The sequence below is a fragment of the Mauremys mutica genome, chromosome 13, assembly GCF_020497125.1.
Source record: "Mauremys mutica isolate MM-2020 ecotype Southern chromosome 13, ASM2049712v1, whole genome shotgun sequence".
In the NCBI taxonomy this organism is placed as follows: Eukaryota; Metazoa; Chordata; order Testudines; family Geoemydidae; genus Mauremys; species Mauremys mutica.
In genome coordinates, this window is record NC_059084.1 from 19,350,497 (window position 1) to 19,370,736 (window position 20,240).

The window sequence follows — 20,240 nt, forward strand, 5'->3', positions numbered from 1 at the left end:
CATTTTGCACTGTGCCCAGAAGCAAGTGGGACCACGATTGATCATCATCTCTGCCTACTTAATCCACTGGAAGCAACAGAAAATGGCAGGAGATATGCAGGAGCACTACTCATCAGCTAGTTCACTTCAGTGTCCTGGTTTCAGCCACAAACCCCCATCTAAGGACACACTTTCTTTTAAACTTCAAATGAAATCTTGGCATAGGACAGAAGAAATATTTTGAGTCATTCTTTAAATCTCCTTAAATTAAATGTATCGGCACTGCAGAGAACAGTCTGTATAATATTTCTTGTGGCGGCTAAAATTAATTAAAGAAGCAATTTTCCAATTGCAAACCTTAAGTTGGCCATAAATCACTCTGTTAGACCATAGCTATGTTTGCAGTTATCAGTAAGTGTTGAAGGAGGGATACCATCCCATGGTCTACTCATTACACACTGCGCTACAGGAACTGCAAACTGCCTGCGGGGAAATTCCCCAGCACAGTCTGCAGAAGACAGGCTGAAGCTGGATTGGAGTACAGAGGGCTACAGCCATTCAAGCCATACGCAGCGCTAGGGAGGCTACCTACCCTAACTTAGAGTAGTCCTCCTGCAGGGCTGTCTTGGCTCCCCCAACAGCCTGAAACAGGGATGGCTTAAGTCATCTCTGCCCCTTCCTAGAGATGTAGCTCAGGAAGAGACCCTCTCTAATTTCACAAAGCTCAGAACATTCCTCTCCCCTCCCTTAAATGGAAAAAAACCCGTGCCGATAATTTTTGTAAGTCACTGGTGGAAGGTGCCGGCTGGCTGAGGGCCCTGGAGACTGAAGTTCTTTCGTTATCTACTGAACGTGAGCAGCATGAAGAACAATGTCCTCATTCCGGCTCACAGAAGCAGGTCTGCTGCTCATTGGGCAGGCAGGCAAGCAAGGCACAGGGGAGAGGGGGGGGTAAGCTGAGGTTTGTAAAACAACATCTCTATTTTAGTCTCACTGAAGCTAAACCAAACTCAACCTTTTTTCCTTTCCTCCCCTGTAGGCGGTGGGCAGTGGGACACCGTTCTATCAATCTCTTCTACTGAACCTGCCTTCGAGCCCCACCTCTACTCTGCTGAGGTGCCCACTCTCAAATGGGAGCAGCTGGCCTGTTATTACTTCACTCCAGAAGCAGGTGTGTTCTGGGAGGAGCAACAGCTCTAGCTCTTCCTCAGACACCGTATAAGTAGGAAGACCACAACCACCAGCTCTTAAGAAAATGTCTAGGTATGCGGTGTTCCAAACATGGGCCCTTTTCCCCCCACTAGCATTATTAGCGCAGGAGGAGTGTTCCTCTCTGAGGAGATGTGAGCTGCAGTTTGTTATTAAATCAAGCTGTAACCACACTTATACAGGCCCCTACCCTATCACCCTTCCCAATGCATCTTGCCTTCCTAGCTTCGAGGGAACTACTTTAGGGGGATGAGAGGAGTGGATTCTCTGTAGCCACATAATACTTGGTCTTATTGCTGAAAACGTTAATGAGGGTGCCAATTGTAAGGAGGCATCTGCGATAAGGAAAACCATCTGCTGCAAACTGGGCTAAGGCAAACTCACTTCAGACACTCCACTAATGAGTCATTGGAGAATAATTTCTGAGTAGGGTTAGATTTGAACCAGTGATCTAAAGGGGAAATAGTGCAGGATAACACAGTGAGACAAATATCAGCAGGTGGGGGATCAAACACCCATTTTACTACAGAGGGCGCTAAAAGCACTTGTCTTTCTGGTTTGTGAAGGAGAGGATGACCACTGAACATGAAACCAAAAAACCACTTAGGATTATTTAAGACACATTTTCTATTCCTTAGATGGTCAACAACAATGTAGTTGGGATTTCTGAGCAACAGAGCCTACCAGCAGGCTATTCCTACTGGATTGCAAGTTAGGCGTGGGATCAATAAGCCACCTAGCTATTTTTTTCTATTATAAAACCTGAAAAAGGAACTCGACCATTTTTGAGGCTTGAGTAAACAACTCCTGTGACATCATAAGCCTTTTTAAAAAGCTACTTGGCAAATTTTCCTGTAACCTTTCTAGATGGAAAATGCCTTTTCAACCAAATTGACTTTTTTTGTGTGCGCGCGTGCAAAAACCTTCATTGTGATTGTAATTTTTCATTTTTCAGTGAAACATTTCAAAATGAAAACATTAAAAGTGTTACAAAAATTCATTTTGGCAGGAAAAGCTACTCTCTGACTCTTACTTTTTTCACAGGAAAAAGGTAGGGAAAGTTTAAAGAGGAAGGTGCACCCCAAAATGAAAATTTTTTTCATAAGTTTTCAAAAAAGACTTTAAAAAACCCTCGTTTGAGGGTTTTCATCACAATTTTAAAAAATGACAAATTAGAAAAGACGGTTACTCACCGTAGTAACTGTTGTTCTTCGAGATGTGTTGCTCCTATCCATTCCAGTTAGGTGTGCGCGCCGCGCGTGCACGGCTCTTCGGAAGATTTTTACCCTAGCAACTCCGGCGGGCCGGCTGGGCGCCCCCTGGAGTGGCGCCGCTATAGCGCAGGATATATACCCCAGCCGGCCCATCCGCTCCTCAGTTCCTTCTTGCCGGCTACTCCGACAGTGGGGAAGGAGGGCGGGTCTGGAATGGATAGGAGCAACACATCTCGAAGAACAACAGTTACTACGGTGAGTAACCGTCTTTTCTTCTTCGAGTGATTGCTCCTATGCATTCCAGTTAGGTGATTCCCAAGCCTTACATAGGCGGTGGGGTCGGAGTTAGATGTTGCAGAACGCAACTGCTAAGCCAGAGGCTGCAACAGCTCTGGACTCCGGGACCAATGAGGCAAAGGTGTGGACCGAGGACCAGATAGGTGTACAACACATCCCCCGAAAGGGTATGCGAGCCAGGAAGGCAGCTGAGAAGCGTGAGCCCTGGCGGAATGTGCCGCAAGGTGGCTCTATGGAACATGGGCCAAAACAGAAGAAGAGGTGCAGGTGCACAACGTCATTGAAGATGAAATCCTCTAGGAGGAGACAGGTATGCCCTTTGTCCGGTATGCCGGTACAATGAAGGTTGTGGGGGCGTTACGAGAGGGCTCTGTCCGCTAGATATAGATTGCGGACGCCCTGCAGATGTCGAAGGAGGGCAACCGTTGCTCTCCTTGCAAAGAGAGTGGCTTCGGAAAGAAGACCGGAAGGAAGATATCCTGGTAGATATAAAAGGCCGACACCTCCTTGGGCAGTTATTACCACGTCCGACCTGCCTCCCTTTGTCCTTGAGGACACAGTATACCTTGGGCCTATTGTGAGAGTCTGAAGCTCGGAGACTCGTGTGGCCGCAGGAAAGGGTACCGGAAACTGACTTGCAGGACAGTTATATCAACGAGCATGTTGACATTGGCTCGAATAGGGCAGTCATAAAACTGGTTAGAACCAGATTGAAGAGCCAGGTTTATGGCGGGGCCCCACTGGGGGAGTGTATAAACGCTCCAAGCCCTGAGGAACCAGATGGAATGGAGCGGGAGCTCGGCGGGAGAAACCTTGCGCGTTTTGGAGCAGCATGAGAAACGCTTCCACTCGGCCAGATACTTCAACCGAATGAAAGATTTTCTACCACCCCGGAGAATCCCGTAGAACCGAGGCCGAACAACGTAACTCGGATCGGTTTAGCCACGCAGGAGTCCTGCTGTGAGGTGCAGGGATTACAAGAGCGGGTGGTGAAGGTTGCCGTGATCCCGCGTCATGGGGTCTGTGCCACGAGGGTTGCTACCGACAGGTGTAGCAACATGGTGTGCCACTGCTGCCCAGGTTACACTGGAGCGATCCCGATCAGGGGCGCTCTGTCCCTGCGGAGTTTGAGTAGGACCTTGTGGACCGGCGGGGACAGTGGAAAGCGTACGGTAGATGGCTGATCCACGGCCTCAGGAAAAACCTCCAAGACCGAGCCTGGGGAGAGGCCTTGGAACGAGGAGAATTTCTCTTTCTCTGCCCGTTCTCGCAAGAGCAAGGAGGGCTATGCGGGGAAAGACCCACTTCTGGAAAACGGAATAGATAAAGACGGGAGGAAACCACCACTTGTGAGACAGGAAGGATCTGCTGAAGCGATCCACCAGCTGAATCGCCTGGTACACAAGGCAGACTGCTCTCAGCTCTCGGACATTGATGTGTAAGGCCAGCTCTTGCGCTGACCGAAGGCCGTGAGTGCGAAACTACACCAGGTGCACACCCAGCCGAGAGATGGGCTGTCTGTCATGAGGGACCCCGAGGGGTGAAAGAAACAGCATCCCCGGATGCACCGGGGAGGACGCCGACTCCCGGTGGAGGGAGCCTAGGCTGCTCGGGGGGAACGAGCCGACCACGAGTATGCCATCTCTGCCCGGGTGGCACACCCAGGTGAGCCATGATTGAAGTGAACAGAGACGAAGCCTGGCATGTTTGGTTGCAAACGTGTAGACAGCCATGTGACTCAGGAAACCTAGGCAAGTGCGAGTCTGGAGTCCAGGACAGCCCCAATGAATTCCCTTCCCTGTATGGGAATCAGAGTGGATTTTACTATTGATCATCAGGCCCGGACACAGGAATAGGTTCGTGTCGATGCCCACACGACTGGTACTTTGGGCCCGGTGGTTCTACGAAGGAGCCACTCGTCTAGATACGGAGAACGTGTATGCGTCGGTGGCAAAGAAAGGCGGCGACTACAGCCATGCACTTTGAATACCCCTGGGCTGTATAGAGGCCAACCGGGAGGGCCGTATACTGAGAATAACGATGGTAGGCCCCAAACCGAGGGTACCTTCTGTGTGGAAGAGAAATGGTGACGTGAAAATACGCGCCCTTCATATCGAGGGCGGCGTACCAATCTCCGGGATCCCAGGATGGGATGACGGTCGCCCTGGGTACCATGCGGAACTCTGCATTGTGACTTGTTGAGTTCCCGCAGGTCTAGGGTAGGTCTGAGACCTCCCTTCGCCTAGGGGATTAGGTTTCGCCCTTAGGTACCTCCTGTATAGCTCCGATGAAGAGGAGCGTCCGCACCTCTTGCCAGAGGAATCGCTCGTGAGAGGGGTCCCCAGGAGGGGCGAGGATGGGTAGGCTTTTGCCCCATTGGTGGTTAGAAGGACCCTAATTTCGGCTCCTTTGGGGTCCGGATTGATGGCCACGACCGTGTAAGCCACGCCCGCTGGCCAAGTCCTGACTTTGTCAAGGCGCAGGGTAAGAGCGGAGGCTGGGGATGGAAACGTCGGCGCTGAATCACCGGCGTGTGCATGCCGAGAGAGAGAGAGCAAAGTGACCCTGCTGCCCTTTAGGTTCTGCAGCCTAGGGCCAGTGTTTTCAGAGAACAGGCCTGTGCCATTGAAGGGCAAGACCTGTATCGCGTGCCGCAGCTGCGAGGGAAGGCTCGACAACTGGAGCCATGAAACGCGCCGCGTGGCAACACCCGAGGCCAGAGTCATGGCAGCGGAGTCAGCTGCGCCCAACGAGGCCTGGAGGGAAGCTCTCTCCAGCTCCGTCCTTTGCTGCAGGAGGGCATCGAACTCTTGACGGGAGTTCCGAAGAAGCGACTCTGTAAATTTGCCCACTGCTACCCACAGTAGCGGATAAGTAGGGCTTGCTGGTTTGCTACACGAAGTTGCAGGGCCCCCTCCGGGTACATCTTACGGCCCAGTAAGACCACACGCCCAGCCTCTTTGGATTTAGGGGCTGGTCGCATTTCGATTAGAGGAGGGCCGGAGGGGCATGTTCCTGCCCCCGCCTCATCTGGGGAGGAGGAAGAAGAAAGGCCAGGGACAAGCGGGTCCTGTGTGGGCTCGAGCTCCTGGACGACCTCCTGATCCGGTGGGATCTGGGAGCCCGGTGCCGAACCGGGGGTTGCGCTGTACCAGTTGGACGGAGATGACTAATTGTCACCCCTGGCACCCAGAGCTCCGAGGGAACGGAGCGAGATGGGGTCACCGGTACGCCTCTGGTGTGGTAGTACACTCAAGGCGTCCAGAATGACCACTAATAGGTCTCCTGGAAGACTTTGGAGGGCACATCGGAAACAGAGTGCTACGCATATGAAGTGTCCGCACGGGACGACACTGATGCGTGGCTGGATGGCCCTGGAGGAGCTGAAAGCTCTTGGTAGAGTCTCCGTCTGTAACTGACGTCGCTCGATGCGGCACCGGGGATCGGTACCGGTAGACAGACCGGTACCGAGAACGGGACCCGCCACCGAAGCTGTGCTGGGCGGTCGACCGAGGGTGCAAGGCTCGATGATCAGGAGTGGCTACGAGCGTCCCGGTGCCTGGGGCTTGATCGGTGCTGAGTGTCCCGGACCAGGGATCAGAATGCTGACCGGTGCCGCGAGCACTACTGGTACCAACATGGAGAACGGTGCCGAGACCTAGATCGGTGACGGGACCGAGAACATCTGTGGGATCGCGACCCTGAACGGTGCCACTCTGCGGTGCCAAGGTAGGGTGGTTTGATCAAGGCAGGCTTGCCCATCGACTATGTAACCCCCACCGGCGGTGCCGGGGGTTGAGGCAGCGCAGATGCTGTCGTTGCAATCAGCCCCCTCGCCGTGGACACTGTCTCCGGCATGGAGGGAATAGTGAGCTCGACCCTAACTGGCACCACGGATGCAGCCTCATAGCGAGCTCGACCACGTCCCGTACCAGGGAGCGTTCCAGCACCGGACTCGACGGCTTTTGCCTGGCCAGAGTAAATGGTGCGGGCATTGTCGGTGCCGCGGTAGAGATCGGTACCGGGCGATCCGACGGAGCAGAGCGCTCGGCTGCGGAGCAGGCAGCTTGGATGCAGCATCCTAGCGAGCTCGACCACGGTCCGTAGCGGGGAGCTTACCAGCACCGGACTCGACGGCTCTTGCCTGGCCGGAGCTAACGGTGTGGATACTGTCGGTGCCGCGGCAGACATCGGTGCCGGGCGATCCGACTGAGCATCGCGCTCGGCTGCGGAGCAGGCGGCTCGGACGCAGCTTCCGGGCGAGCTCGACCACGGTGCGTACCGGGGAGCTTTCTAGCACCTGACTCGACGGCTCTTACCTGGCCGGAGGTAACGGTGCGGATATTGTCGGTGCCGCGGCCGACATCGGTGCTGGGTGATCCGACGGATCATAGCGCTCGGCTGCGGAGCAGGCGGCTCAGACGCAGCTTCAGAGCGAGCTCGACCACGGTCCGTACCGGGGAGCTTTACAGCACCGGACTCGACGGCTCTTGCCTGGCCGGAGTAACTCTTCATCCTCCAGGAGAGGGGTCCATGCCGAGGGTACGTCGGTAGCGACGGTGGTGCCAGGAGGCCTTGGCGGTACCGGCGATCCGGTGCCGAGGGAGCGCGCCGTGAAAACTAACTAGCGCTCGGCACTGAGAGCGGAGGAGCAAGAGCTGCCTCCCGCAGGAGCTGTTTAAAATGAAAGCCCCGCTCCCCTTTGTTCACTGATTAAGGGCCTCACAAATGCGGCACTTATCTGGGAGGTAAGATCCCTCGAGGCACTTAGGAGAAGATCTCTTGTCGGCAGCGGCTTGTGGCCGGCCGAGCATTAGAACACGCTGTGGACCGGGCATCGGACCCGGCACCGAGTGAGGGGAAGGGGATAAACCCCAACCCCTGTAAAATAAATACACTATACTATTCTACAAACAAACAGAGTTAACTACACTATAAACAGAACGAGAGAAAACTACGAGTAGCTAGGGAAGTGGAGGTCAGCTAAGCTGCGCTCCACTGTTCCAACGGCCGTCACGGGTGGAAAGAAGGAACTGAGGAGCGGACGGGCCGGCTGGGGTATATATCCTGCGCTATAGCGGCGCCACTCCAGGGGGCGCCCAGCCGGCCCGCCGGAGTTGCTAGGGTAAAAATCTTCCGAAGAGCCGTGCACGCACGGCGCGCACACCTAACTGGAATGCATAGCAGCAATCACTCAAAGAAGAAATAAAATTTGTCATTTTGTTCAAGAAATACTTAATGGAAATTATTTATTAACCAGATTTATGCTCGTCAGAATTCTTTTCCATGTAACTTGTTTGTGACAGCAGGATCCAAACAGCTTAGTATGGAGGCTGGTGCTGATTTTTTATTTTTTTTTAAATGGAACAAAATAATTGATTTTTTCCCCTTGTAGAGAAGAGTCTTGATTCAATAAAATGACCATGTAGAGAAGGAAAAGCACTGCTATAATTACAGTGCTGAACAGTATAGAGAGAGGTACAAACGTGTGTGTTTTGTTTTTAAATTAGTTCAGTGATCCCTTTGGAACAGAGGGGAAAAATTAAATGCTTCACAGCTGCCACAGAAGCCCTGCAAGGCCAGTAGCTTCTTCAGCTTCAGTGATGGTTCAAATGTCTCAATTCATATAAAACAGTAAATTGCACCCTTCAAGAACCTTGGGTGTTCTTGCCACATAGTAAAATAAACAAGCCAAGTAATGCACAAAACTGCACAAAGCAGCCTCTTCACAAACTACACTTCAGCCACAGATCCCAAACCTTAGTGCACAAGCCCAACTCTAGGCAAAAGCCTTCTCCAAAGCCTGACGGACGAGGTAGGATTTGCAGCGTGCCCTGAAGGCAAGCAGATTTGGACGATTTTGTATTGTATGTGTGAGCACCTGGAGGAATGGAATTAATTCAAGGCCACTCAGAGAGAACACACCGCAGGCAGCTCCATCTCTTTTAAAATAAGGGGCTGCGGTGCTTCTGTTGATCTCAGCTGCAGCAAGGTGGTACAGGGAGAGATGCATCTCTCCCCGTAGTCAGGCCTCAGGCCATTTTAACAACACCTTAACTCTGCTCAGAAACTGACAGCCAGCCAATGCAAAATCAGGGCATACCTGACCCGTGGGGAATGCACACCTGCAGTCTAATTGTGAGGTGACAATGGATCAGTTCACAGTAGCATGACCTGCTTCTGAATGAAATTGTCATAATCTCTTGGCCAGAAATAAGCAGAGACAAAAAACTGTCCTGGTCAACATGGTTTATGATTAGCTAATACATACATCTTGGAAAAGAGACAACTAAGGTGGGAGATGATAGATGTCTATGAAATCATGAATGGTGTGGAGAAAGTGAATAGGGAAGTGTTATTTACTCCTTCACAACACATGAACCAGGGGTCACCCAATGAAATTAATAGCCAGCAGGTTTAAAACAAACAAAAGGAAGTACTTCTTCACACAACGCAAGTCAACCTGTGGAACTCATTGCCAGGGGATATCAGGAAGGCCAAAAGTATTACTGGTTTCAAAAGAATTAGAGAAGTTCATGGAGGATAGGTCCTTCAATGGCTATTAGCCAAGATGCTCAGAGATGCAACCCCATGCTCCAGGTGTCCCTAAATCTCCAACTGCCAGAAGATAGGACTGGCTGACAGGGGATGGATCACTTGAAATTATCCTGCTCTGTTCATTCCCTCTGAAGCACCTGGCACTGGTCACTGCCAGAAGACAGTATATGGACTAGATGCACCATTGGTCTAACCTAGTATGGTTGTTCTTAAGATGGTGGGTAAATTAACTCAGTTAAAGGAGCAGATATAAACCTCAGCAGGTCTTCCAGTCTTCCCCCATCCTGGGGGCATCACTTTTGATTTATCTAGCTTTAGCCATCTAGCATGCCTATGCCAGCCTCTACCAATCATGGGATAAAGCATTCAATGGCTCTAGTGGGATTAGATAAGCCCAGGTGTCCCTGGTATACTGACAACACAGAAGTCTGTTTCTTTACTGTCCTTACTAATGGTCCCATATACACATTAGACAAGAGGAAGGACAAGATGGAGGCCCACAGGAGAGGAGGGACAAGATGGAGGCCCACAGGAAAGGACCTTGAGGGCAGTGTGATCTAGTGGAAAATTTAAGTTCTGTTCCTGGCTCTACCACTGACCTGCTGTGTGACATTGGGCAAATCACTTCCTGTCTCTGTGGCAGTTTCCTCTCTCACCTTGTGTTTGTCTTGTCTCTTTTCATAGTAAGCCTCTATAGCACAATGGGGTTCTGATCTCATTTAGAGCCTATACAAAAAATAATTACCCCAAAATTCATAAGCCATTGTGTTGTAATACTTATTTCCCATAATGAGGGGGAAATGCCTAACCTAATACATGAAGATTATGGATTCAAACCTGCAGCCATATTGCCCAATCCAACAATCTGAAAGTTCACAAACTAAGAAGTACCTGGAATCACAAAATAAAATGAAATGCAGATAGGCAGCTACTTTACATTCCAGCGCCTTCCTTGGTCTCTCTTGCTGTCACTCCAAGACCCCTCCCAGTCTCCCATTTCAGGATAAGGACTTTCTGGACCCAGGATTACCAATGCTAAGAGGTACAAGTGATCTATGTCCTTGGGTTAAATGTCCTCTTCCCTGCCAAACATGACACCTTATGAACATTTGCTCCAGATCCCTACCTAATTACAGGAGAGTTGAAGAACCAGAGCGCTCTGTCCTACTTCCCCCATCTATCTTACACTATTTTTAACTCTGAGGATGTTATCTCAGCCCAGGATCTGAAATATGAATGAACCAGAGCTGCAATAAACCTCCAGAGACAGAAGAAAGAAAAAGGTGTGAAAATTCCAGAGTTAGGTGATTATAAAGTGTCATTCTAAACAAGTGTCACTCACACCAACTATACCTTTCTCCAGAAGAAAGAGAGAGGCAATAGAGTCCAAAACAGACAAACGACAGAAATTGCTTTTTGGTTTGTTTTTTAAGTGGATTTTGAGCTCATGTAGTTTATGAAAGAGAGAACAGAGGAAATAAAAGATGCCAAACATGTAACTGTCTCACTGGAGTTCTTAGTGAGAGCTGGTGATGCTTAGCTACAAATAAGGCAAAGCTAGGTTCAGGGAAAAGCAATTAATTTGTCCAAACTTGTAACATCACCATCTTCGCTTCCTTCCCTTAGTCCAAGTGAGGCCCAGGACCCTCTCTTAAAAGGAACATGCCTGCTGTTTGTCAAGATCATCTCATCTTTATATAGCGCCACTGCCTTTGGATAATTTGTTATCAATACAATTAAAAGATACAAAGCCAAGTTTTCTGTAACACACATGAAGCTCTGTGAATTTCAGTAGGGTTGCAAATATGAAATCTAATGCAAAAATCAGGCTTTGAATTTCCTTTAGCATGACTTATGTTCAGCTTGAATCTATGACCGTTTAAATATATTTTCCTTAAGGAAATGAATCAAGCACATAGGAAGTCATCCCAAATTAGACATATTGTTTTATAACTTGTGTCCATTTCAGATTGGTTATTTGATCTACTGTAGGTGTAACTGAATCACAAACGTAAAGTCACACTTAACTTCTGACATTAAACTTCAGATCACACCATATTGTTAAATTTTACTATAGAACCTGTCAGTTTAGTATCTACAGCAAACAAGAACCTGGGTATGTTTCAATTGACTCTGTGTATCACTAAGAAGAGGACATGCAGAAACTTCCTAGATAGAGTTACATTTACTTGCAAATGAAAAATCCACACTGGTCTGTAGCTCTGGCACATGCAACTGTAGGTCACCTGACGCTCTGTATAAGCTTGAAAGCTTGTCTCTTTCACCAACAGAAGTTGGTCCAATGAAAGATATCACCACACCCACCTTGCCTCTCTTGTACAACGAGTCCCTTTTTAAAACATTACAAAGATCAGCACCCAGACATCCACTTCTAACCTGTCCACAATGCCAAATCAGCACGTGAGGAGGGTTGTTGTGTTTCACGAAAGCTTGGGGAACAGTCCAATGTGTTTTTCACAGGCAGTTTGTGTTACTGACACAGTGGGACCCAGGCTCATTAATTGGCTCTTCCTATTTGCAAACAAGAGCCCTGCTCCTGCAAATGGATCTGTGTATTCTTAAGGGCTCATCCACGTGAAAGACTTTTCAGAATCAAGGGTTAATTTAAAAGCCCCACTCTGCCTGGGGGAGTTAAGGGAAAGCATCCTGTGAAGCAAGTACAGAGCCAAAAAGATAATCTAGGGCCAGCATAATAATTTGGAAGGTTGCAAGCGACAGCAGAATCCCAGACTGCCTGGGGAGAAGCAGGGGCGGCTCTAGGTATTTTGCCGCCCTTGGCGGCTTGCCTGCGGGAAGGCCCCAGTCCTGCGGATTCGGCGGGAGCCTGCGGGAGGTCTGCCGAAGCCGCGGGACCAACAGACCCTCCACGGGCATGCTGCCGAAGGCAACCTGCCTGCCGCCCTCGCGGCGACCAGCAGAGCGTCCCCCGTGGCTTGCCGCCCCAGGCATGCGCCTGGTGTGCTGGTGCCTGGAGCCGCCTCTGGGGAGAAGGTTGGTCTCCAACTCAGGCTGTGCTAGAAGCAGAGACAGAACCAACCCCTGAGCTGTAGGTTGCATGAGACCATGTGATCCAATGCAACCACTTTGAGATCAGCTTTGTCAGGACACAGGTGGGAAACAGACATATCAAATCTACTGTTTTGAACTTGGTAAGAGTCTATGGAAGTCCATCAGTGCACCCGAATCAGCAGGGATCATGAACAGTACCCAAATTGTTCAGAGGCTCAGTTACTTTTTGCATGTTCCACCAATACTCTGGCAAAAAATTACGTAAGACCAAATTTTCAAGGGACCCTAAATCCGAGGTCTAAACTTTCTCATCCACAGATCTGGCAAACTGATAACATCTTGGCTACATCTGGGATTAGCGTGAAAAAACAAAACAAAATGCTCAGGTGTGAAAATCTTCCCCGGTGAGTTAAAGTGGTTTTGGAAATTTGGCCCAGAGATTAAGCAGAGTACTGTGTTCTCAACAGAAGAATCATTTAAAACTTGAGCAGGGTAGGAAAAGAGACAATTTCTTTATCCTTTAAAGAATATAGGAGGATGTAGGAACCCATCCAAAATATCATGCTCGTTTAAAAATTACTGAGTATTAGAAAAAAAATCCATCAGTGCAACAGTAGAATACTTGAGGAACAACAGCAAGATCTTGTTTTAATAAACAACCAAATAGATGTGTCAATTACAAGGATTTGGCGGGAAAAAGGCAGGCCATGGTGTTCAATATTGTATCAAATGGAATTTGTGCTAGACACTCTTATCACAGAATAGTTCTGTGCCAGCCAATCAAATGGCTGACCATTAATCATGGATACAGTATGACTGCACCTAGCCATGACTACCCCGTGCCTCTGGAACATGTGTGACCCCAAGGTAATTTAAAATCCTATGGCTGAGGCTGCATAGTTTTGTTCAAAATATTTCTACATTTATTTTACAGGCGAAGTGGAAATGAAATGAACTTTACTGGGTTCTGTACCTCTTTGCCAAGGGGGAGTAAGAGGACAGAACAGAGTAAAAAAAGACTATGTACTAAGTTGTGACAGAGCCACTGTAAAAATAATTTTGCAGACTACCATAAGTAGTTCAGCCAGATCAAACATTTATTAGAGGAGCATGTATCTGCATTTAGTGTTGAGGAGGAAAAATCATTATACCATAACGAACAGAGAAATATTTGATGTGAACTGATTTATAAAATGTACAAGAAAGGTACAAGACACAGTGTTTAAACAAGGTCAGTCTACAGAAAGAAGAGGGGGAGTAGAGACTGGAATATTACAGACCTTGTAAATTATTCTGAGGTTGCTCATAAGATGCATGTATCTACACAACTGGACTGTTTTCTACCTGTAGTTATTGTAATTAGCCAAGGAACTGGCAGAAATTAAAATGTTGTGGAATTTCTTCTGAGACAAAGTGCTGACAGTGGCAAAGGAAATAAATTTTGGATACAATGCAACAAATTTTCACAACATTTTATTCTGCGACACATACTGTATGTGTGTTAATATTTTATGTGCATCTAGTTACACTGCAGCAGGCATTAGTGCTAAAATGAAGCTGTGCCATTTAGACTCCAGATTCATATTTGCATCAAATAAAGAAATAGATGCAATGAGATACGAAAGAATTTCACACACAAACATAATTTTGAAGCTGAACTTCAGATAAACGCTTTAGATCCCAAATCAGTAACAAATCTCTGTGCATTCTTTAAAATCACAAAGAACACTTAAAATTGAAGCAACAAATTTATTTCCTCCTTTATTTGCTGGCAAGTCTTGAGTTCAGGATTCTGTGTTTCCCTGGCAACAGAGGACAAAATCACAAAGATATTGTAGTAGCAGGTAGTACAAGGACATGCTTTATTTTATTTATTTTGCAGTGTCCTTTTTTGTTGCCAAAGAAACCCAGACACCTGGACTCAGGACCTGGCAGGTGACTGAAGGAGGAAATGACATTCCATTATTTCCATTTTAAAATGTCTCTGGAGATGTGGAGCCTGTATGGAGAGAGTTAGTGGGATGGAAATCTTAATTTATTTCCAAAGCAAAAATCTCTGAAGTTCCCCTCTAAACATAAATCATGGGACTGAAGAGTTGGTAAGAAACTCCAGCTTGTAAATTCAGTCAATAGTCACTTTGGAAAGCATTTGAAATGAAGACTGCAAATTTAATAACATCACCACTTTGGAGGGGAATTTTGCCATCCCTGACTATATACAAGGGCAATTTGTTCTTGCCTAAATATTGTAATATTAAATAAAAAAAATACAAACCAACCAATAAACCAGCCTAATGTCTTATATTAGGCTTTGCCTTAGCCACAGCTCTAAGGTAACACACAGGCAAGGACTTTGTCACCATCCCAACACCAACACCCATACCAATGAGAGGGCCATTGAGCATTTTTGTTTTATACTGGTGCAGGGAGGTACCATGAATCAGGCTCTGGGTGGGTGGAAGTAAAGCTTTTTTTTTTTTTTTTTTAAATCAAAAGTAGCCCTTCCTATTTCAGCTTTCCATGCTGCTGTTGTTGTCCTCCGATAAGCATATCAGGCCACAAAAGTCGAGAATACAAAAAGAACCCAATGCAAGTTGTTGCGTTCAAAGGCTAGATCCAAGGTGTCCAGTCTGAAAGCTTCAGGTTCCCTATGATATTACATTCAAATGCATGGGCAGGTATTAAAGCTTGATCCCAAAACATCTTGCAGAGTGGATCTCTCTTAGGCCCATCTCTATTGATTTCATTCCTGCAGTGTGTCCTGTCTACAACCTCACAAGAGTGGATGTTATTTTCCAAGATCAGAGGATTTTTCACCTTCTGACCATTTATTTCAGGTAATATTCCTCTTGGTAGGGTGCCAATATGCTCAACAGGTATCATTCCATCCTGAGAGTTTCTGATCTTCCAGTTCTGGTCAGGTCATCAGCTACTTCGTTCCTGTATACACCTAGGGATGATGGAATCCACTCAGAAGGCAAATTACATGTCTGCCTTTTAGCTATATACCGTGGGAGGAACTTTAAATAGTAACAGCGAGAGGCCCATAACACTGCAAACTAGAGGCAGGGAAACGGAACGACAGAGTGTCAGGCTGACGTCCAGTTCATGTTACCAATTTCAGTTACATGTGGCAATTAAGACTCTCTTCTGGGGTCTCCCCATGACACAGCTCTCTGAAGATGTCTCCAATCCTGCTACTGCTGCTGGCTTTGTTACAGCACAAGAAAGTGTGACAACGTTGGCCTCAAGCCTCAAACAGCAGCACTACTCTCCCATTCATGTCAGCAGACAATTCTACATTTCCTTCCTTCGTATGCGTAACTCACTGGTCAGTATGTGTAAGGAGTCTGGTGCAGGCCTCAGCTACAGAACCGAGGTCTTTAGCTCAAGCTGTAGAGGCTCGTGCAGTTAGCTCTAGAGGTCCCTGGTATGCCAGTCAAAATAGTGACCATCAACTTGTTCCAACTGAATCTTAAGGACCTTCTTTTTCTGCCTTCTTCAGTTAACTCGCCTGCTGCCTTTACATTCTTTTGGCTGCTGCTTTTATTTTAGTTTCATTCTGTAACTATTTAACTCCAAAGTACTTTAGGAACCTGTTTGCATGGACCACACTGCGCACCATAAAGCTGTATTGTAAAAAAAAATCACCTGTCTCCCAAGAGCACTATTCCCACCCTCAATGGAGAATCCCAGATGTGCTGCACAGGGATGTTAATCGTAGCTTCAGAGTAGCCAGTAACACTTAGTTCCCCCCATTTCTGACTTTACCACTCATCTGTAGAGGCTGGGTTGTCGAGGGAAACGGAGAACATCTAGAATCAAAGCTAAATACAGTGTATTTTGTCAGCCACTTCCATGGTGAAAATTCAATTATAGCAAGTCCCTCAGCCCGCGCCGCTTCCAGCAGCTCCCATTGGCCCGGAGCAGTGATCCACGGCCAGTGGGAGCCGCGATCGGCCGGACCTGCGGATGGGGCAGGTAAACACACTGACCTGGCCTGCCAGGGGCTTTCCCTACACAAGCAGTGACCCCTGTTTGAGAAACCCTGCCTTAATCATTCACATGTATGATGTGCCTCTTTCTCCTATCTTTTGCTTTTTTACAATGTAAACTCTTTGGCAGTGGGACCATGTCTTCCTTTATGTTTTGCCAGCATATATAATGTGTGCTACTTATAGCTTTGCCCAATGCCTGCAAGGAGCCCTGCAGAGTAATTTTCAGCTTCACCCGAAGTTTGTAAAAGTATTGCATAGATATATAGGTATCAATCATATTACCAGGTGGCAAAACAGCCTCCAGATTATTAATAGTCACTGACATGCCATATTGCCCTATTCACTAAGTTTATGCAAATGATAACATCAGAAACTGTCTATCACAGACATGGCAACAAGGCTTAGCTTAATAAATCAATGAAAACACACACTAAATAATTTGCCATAAAAAGCCAACAATAAAAGGCTACTGAGAAATCTTCCCCAAAGCTCTCTCTAATGTTATGCACTAAAGGCTAAATTCTACCCTCCATTTTGCATGTGCCTGCTGAAATCAATTACAGCTGTGTACTCATAACTGAATGCTGAATTTGGCCTTAAGTTGGTGAACATAAGAGTCACAATATCATCCTTCTAAATTCATTATAATTTATTCATATTTTCAGGCTGGGATTTAGCTCCTGAAGTCTGGAATGTGCACTCTTGACTGACCAAAATCCTCCTGACTAGCTGTGATAAGACTTTGTCCCTGTTTATTGAACCTATGCTGTTAGACCGTAAAACCATCATGTGATTCCTTACGCGGCCCATGAAATTCTGACACAGGACCTGGGACTGAGATGCAGCATAATTTCTTCTGCACTTGAGCAATTTAATTCTGATTTAACAACTTGAAAACTGATTAACAGTGAGAGTTTCTGTCCCTCTCTGCGAGTTCTGGCCATGCGCAATTTTCTCTGAGCTCACTTCCAAGACCACCATATTTGACCAATACGCTATACAGCCTTCGGTGACAGTGTGTGTCAGTGTAATAGGCCTTTCCAAATGCATGCAGATGACTCATTTATGTAATATTTCCACAAAAACACATTTTCATAACACAGCTTCTGTCACCCGGTTTGTTAGTGACCATAAAAATCAAGTCAGTGCCAGCTCTGTTGACGGGGGGAGGGGAGAAGGGCAGGGGGCAATTGCCTCACTCAGAGAAATGGCAAAGTCAAATTAAAGCAAAACTCATTAACCTTCCTCTCCATTTACCGCTGTTACATTAGCCACAGAGCTCTTTCAATGGAAGGTCCCAGCAGGGCAGCTGGTCTGGTGCTCCAGACTGTTCAGCATATGTTCCTGCAGGCAGAAATGCCAACCCTTTGCTTTCACTGAATAGCTCAAAGCCACAAAAGGGGATGAAGAGACACTTTCAGAAGTGCCTTAATTAATTAGTACATGTGCAGCTTAAGGAACAGGGCTCAGCACGAAATGTCCCAAAGGCCTGACCTTCGGGTTGGACGAGCTATTTGCTCCAATGATGCAGAAAGAAAAATCCATTTCACTGAATTCTCAAATGTACCAAAATATCACAGATTACTGGGTGCCATCTGAAATTTTGCCCAAGGCCACCACTACCTGCAGGAATCCTAATTGTTAGGACCATCTCCAGATATGTATGTGCCTCGGGGCTTGATCCTGTGCCCACTGAAGTCAACGGTAATGCTCCCATTGACGTCAATGGGTGCAGGATCAGGCACAAAGTAATTAGGGGGATCTTATTATTGTAATCCTTCTCCTACCTTGCCCTTTCTCCCAATTTTGTCTTTTATTCACTTTCATCTGCTGTGGCATGTCTGAATTTAGACTGTATTTAGAATGCCCTTCAAGGCACCTCCAGGTGTCTTCACCTGGTTCTGTTACATTCCTAACATGCTTTGGGGTATTTAATAATAGTAACAACCCAAAGATCTCATGGTTGGTTACCCAAAGGCACTGGTGGATGAAGAGACACTCTAATAATGAAAGGAATCTCCGTTGCTCCTTTCACAGTAACCAAAAAGTCTGAGTCTTTCATTAGACAGACACCCACCCAGTTGCAGATTAGTTCAATCATTTGTTCTTCTTTCTTTTTAAAGGAATGATTATCATCTCTGTCAGCATTTTATTAAGTAGGCAACTGAGAGCCTTATTCCTGTCTTAGTTACTTAACTGATTTGTGTAATTAGTGCTGGGAGAATAAAATGGCAAGTTATCTGTTGAAGTTTGCCTTTTCCTCTTCATGAATTGTCCAGGAACAGTTTGATTTTTTTTTAAATATATTTGTTTCAAAGGATTCTCTGGTCAATAACACTTGGTTTGTACACAAGCAAGTCAGCATGCCTATTCGATATGGAACATTCAGGCACAGTTAGATAGCTTTGAGAAGGCATAGGTTATTGGGTTTTGCTCCCACAAGAATGATCCCTAGACTGTTCGGGTCATGACTGCAGTCTCTTCGATTTGCTTTTTGTGAAAAAAGTGTGGCAACTAACTGTGATGCTCCCAATGTGATGTGTGAGTCTCTGGTTGAGACATGGGGACGTTGGCATGAGCTGGCACCTGGCCTGTCAGCATCACACAAACCTGGGGGAATTCTACATTAGACTTCATCTTTACAGATAAAGGCCTGGCCCACACTAGGAATTAGCACAGTATAATTATGTCACTCGGGGTTTGAAAAATCAACACCCCTGAGTGATGCAGTTAAACAGACCTACCCCCCAAGTGTAGACACCACTAGGTCAATGGGCGAATTCTCCCATTGATCTGGCTACCACCTCTTGGGAAGGTGGATTACCTACACTGACGGGAGAACCTTTCCCAGGTAGTGTCTTCACTGAAGTGCTAAAGCTATGCAGCTGCAGCAGTGGTTAAGACCAAAGCAGACTGTGAAGAACTTCAAAAAGATCTCACAAAACTAAGTGATTGGGCAACAAAATGGCAAATGAATTTTAATGTGGATAAATGTAAAATAATGCACATTGGAAAAAATAACCCCAATTATACATACAATACGATGGGGGCTAATTTAGCTACAAGTCAGGAAAAAGATCTTGGAGTCATCATGGATAGTTCTCTGAAGATGTCCACGCAGTGTGCAGAGGCGGTCAAAAAAGCAAACAGGATGTTAGGAATCATTAAAAAGGGGATAGAGAATAAGACTGAGAATATATTATTGCCCTTATATAAATCCATGGTACGCCCACATCTTGAATACTGTGTACAGATGTGGCCTCCTCACCTCAAAAAAGATATACTGGCACTAGAAAAGGTTCAGAAAAGGGCAACTAAAATGATTAGGGGTTTGGAGAGGGTCCCATATGAGAAAAGATTAAAGAGGCTAGGACTCTTCAGCTTGGAAAAGAGGAGACTAAGGGGGGACATGATAGAGGTATATAAAATCATGAGTGATGTTGAGAAAGTGGATAAGGAAAAGTTATTTACTTATTCCCATAATACAAGAACTAGGGGTCACCAAATGAAATTAATAGGCAGCAGGTTTAAAACAAATAAAAGGAAGTTCTTCTTCATGCAGCGCACAGTCAACTTGTGGAACTCCTTACCTGAGGAGGTTGTGAAGGCTAGGACCATAACAGCGTTTAAAAGAGAACTGGATAAATTCATGGTGGTTAAGTCCATAAATGGCTATTAGCCAGAATGGGTAAGGAATGGTGTCCCTAGCCTCTGTTTGTCGGAGGATGGAGATGGATGGCAGGAGAGAGATCACTTGATCATTGCCTGTTAGGTTCACTCCCTCTGGAGCACCTGGCATTGGCCACTGTCGGTAGACAGATACTGGGCTAGATGGACCTTTGGTCTGACCCGGTACGGCCGTTCTTATGTTCTAACTGCATCACTGTAGTGTTTTAAGGGTAGAGGAGTCCAAAGAGGAACTGATCACAGAACTAAAAATTAATGGCAGCTTAGA

At 46.8% G+C, this 20,240-nt stretch overlaps 1 protein-coding gene and 1 long non-coding RNA gene across 4 annotated transcripts in view; one reads left to right on the plus strand and one right to left on the minus strand.

Moving 5' to 3' along the window:
- LOC123348697 overlaps positions 1-15,109 on the plus strand; it is a 40,587-nt gene extending 25,478 nt beyond the window's left edge. The window contains exons 2-4 of the long non-coding RNA XR_006573246.1: positions 1,019-1,150; positions 12,606-12,691; positions 15,043-15,109. This is a non-coding gene — a long non-coding RNA (uncharacterized LOC123348697). The remainder of the gene's footprint in view (positions 1-1,018; positions 1,151-12,605; positions 12,692-15,042) is intronic.
- RIMS4 (regulating synaptic membrane exocytosis 4) overlaps positions 1-20,240 on the minus strand; it is an 89,724-nt gene that overhangs the window by 44,550 nt on the left and 24,934 nt on the right. The window lies entirely within an intron of this gene.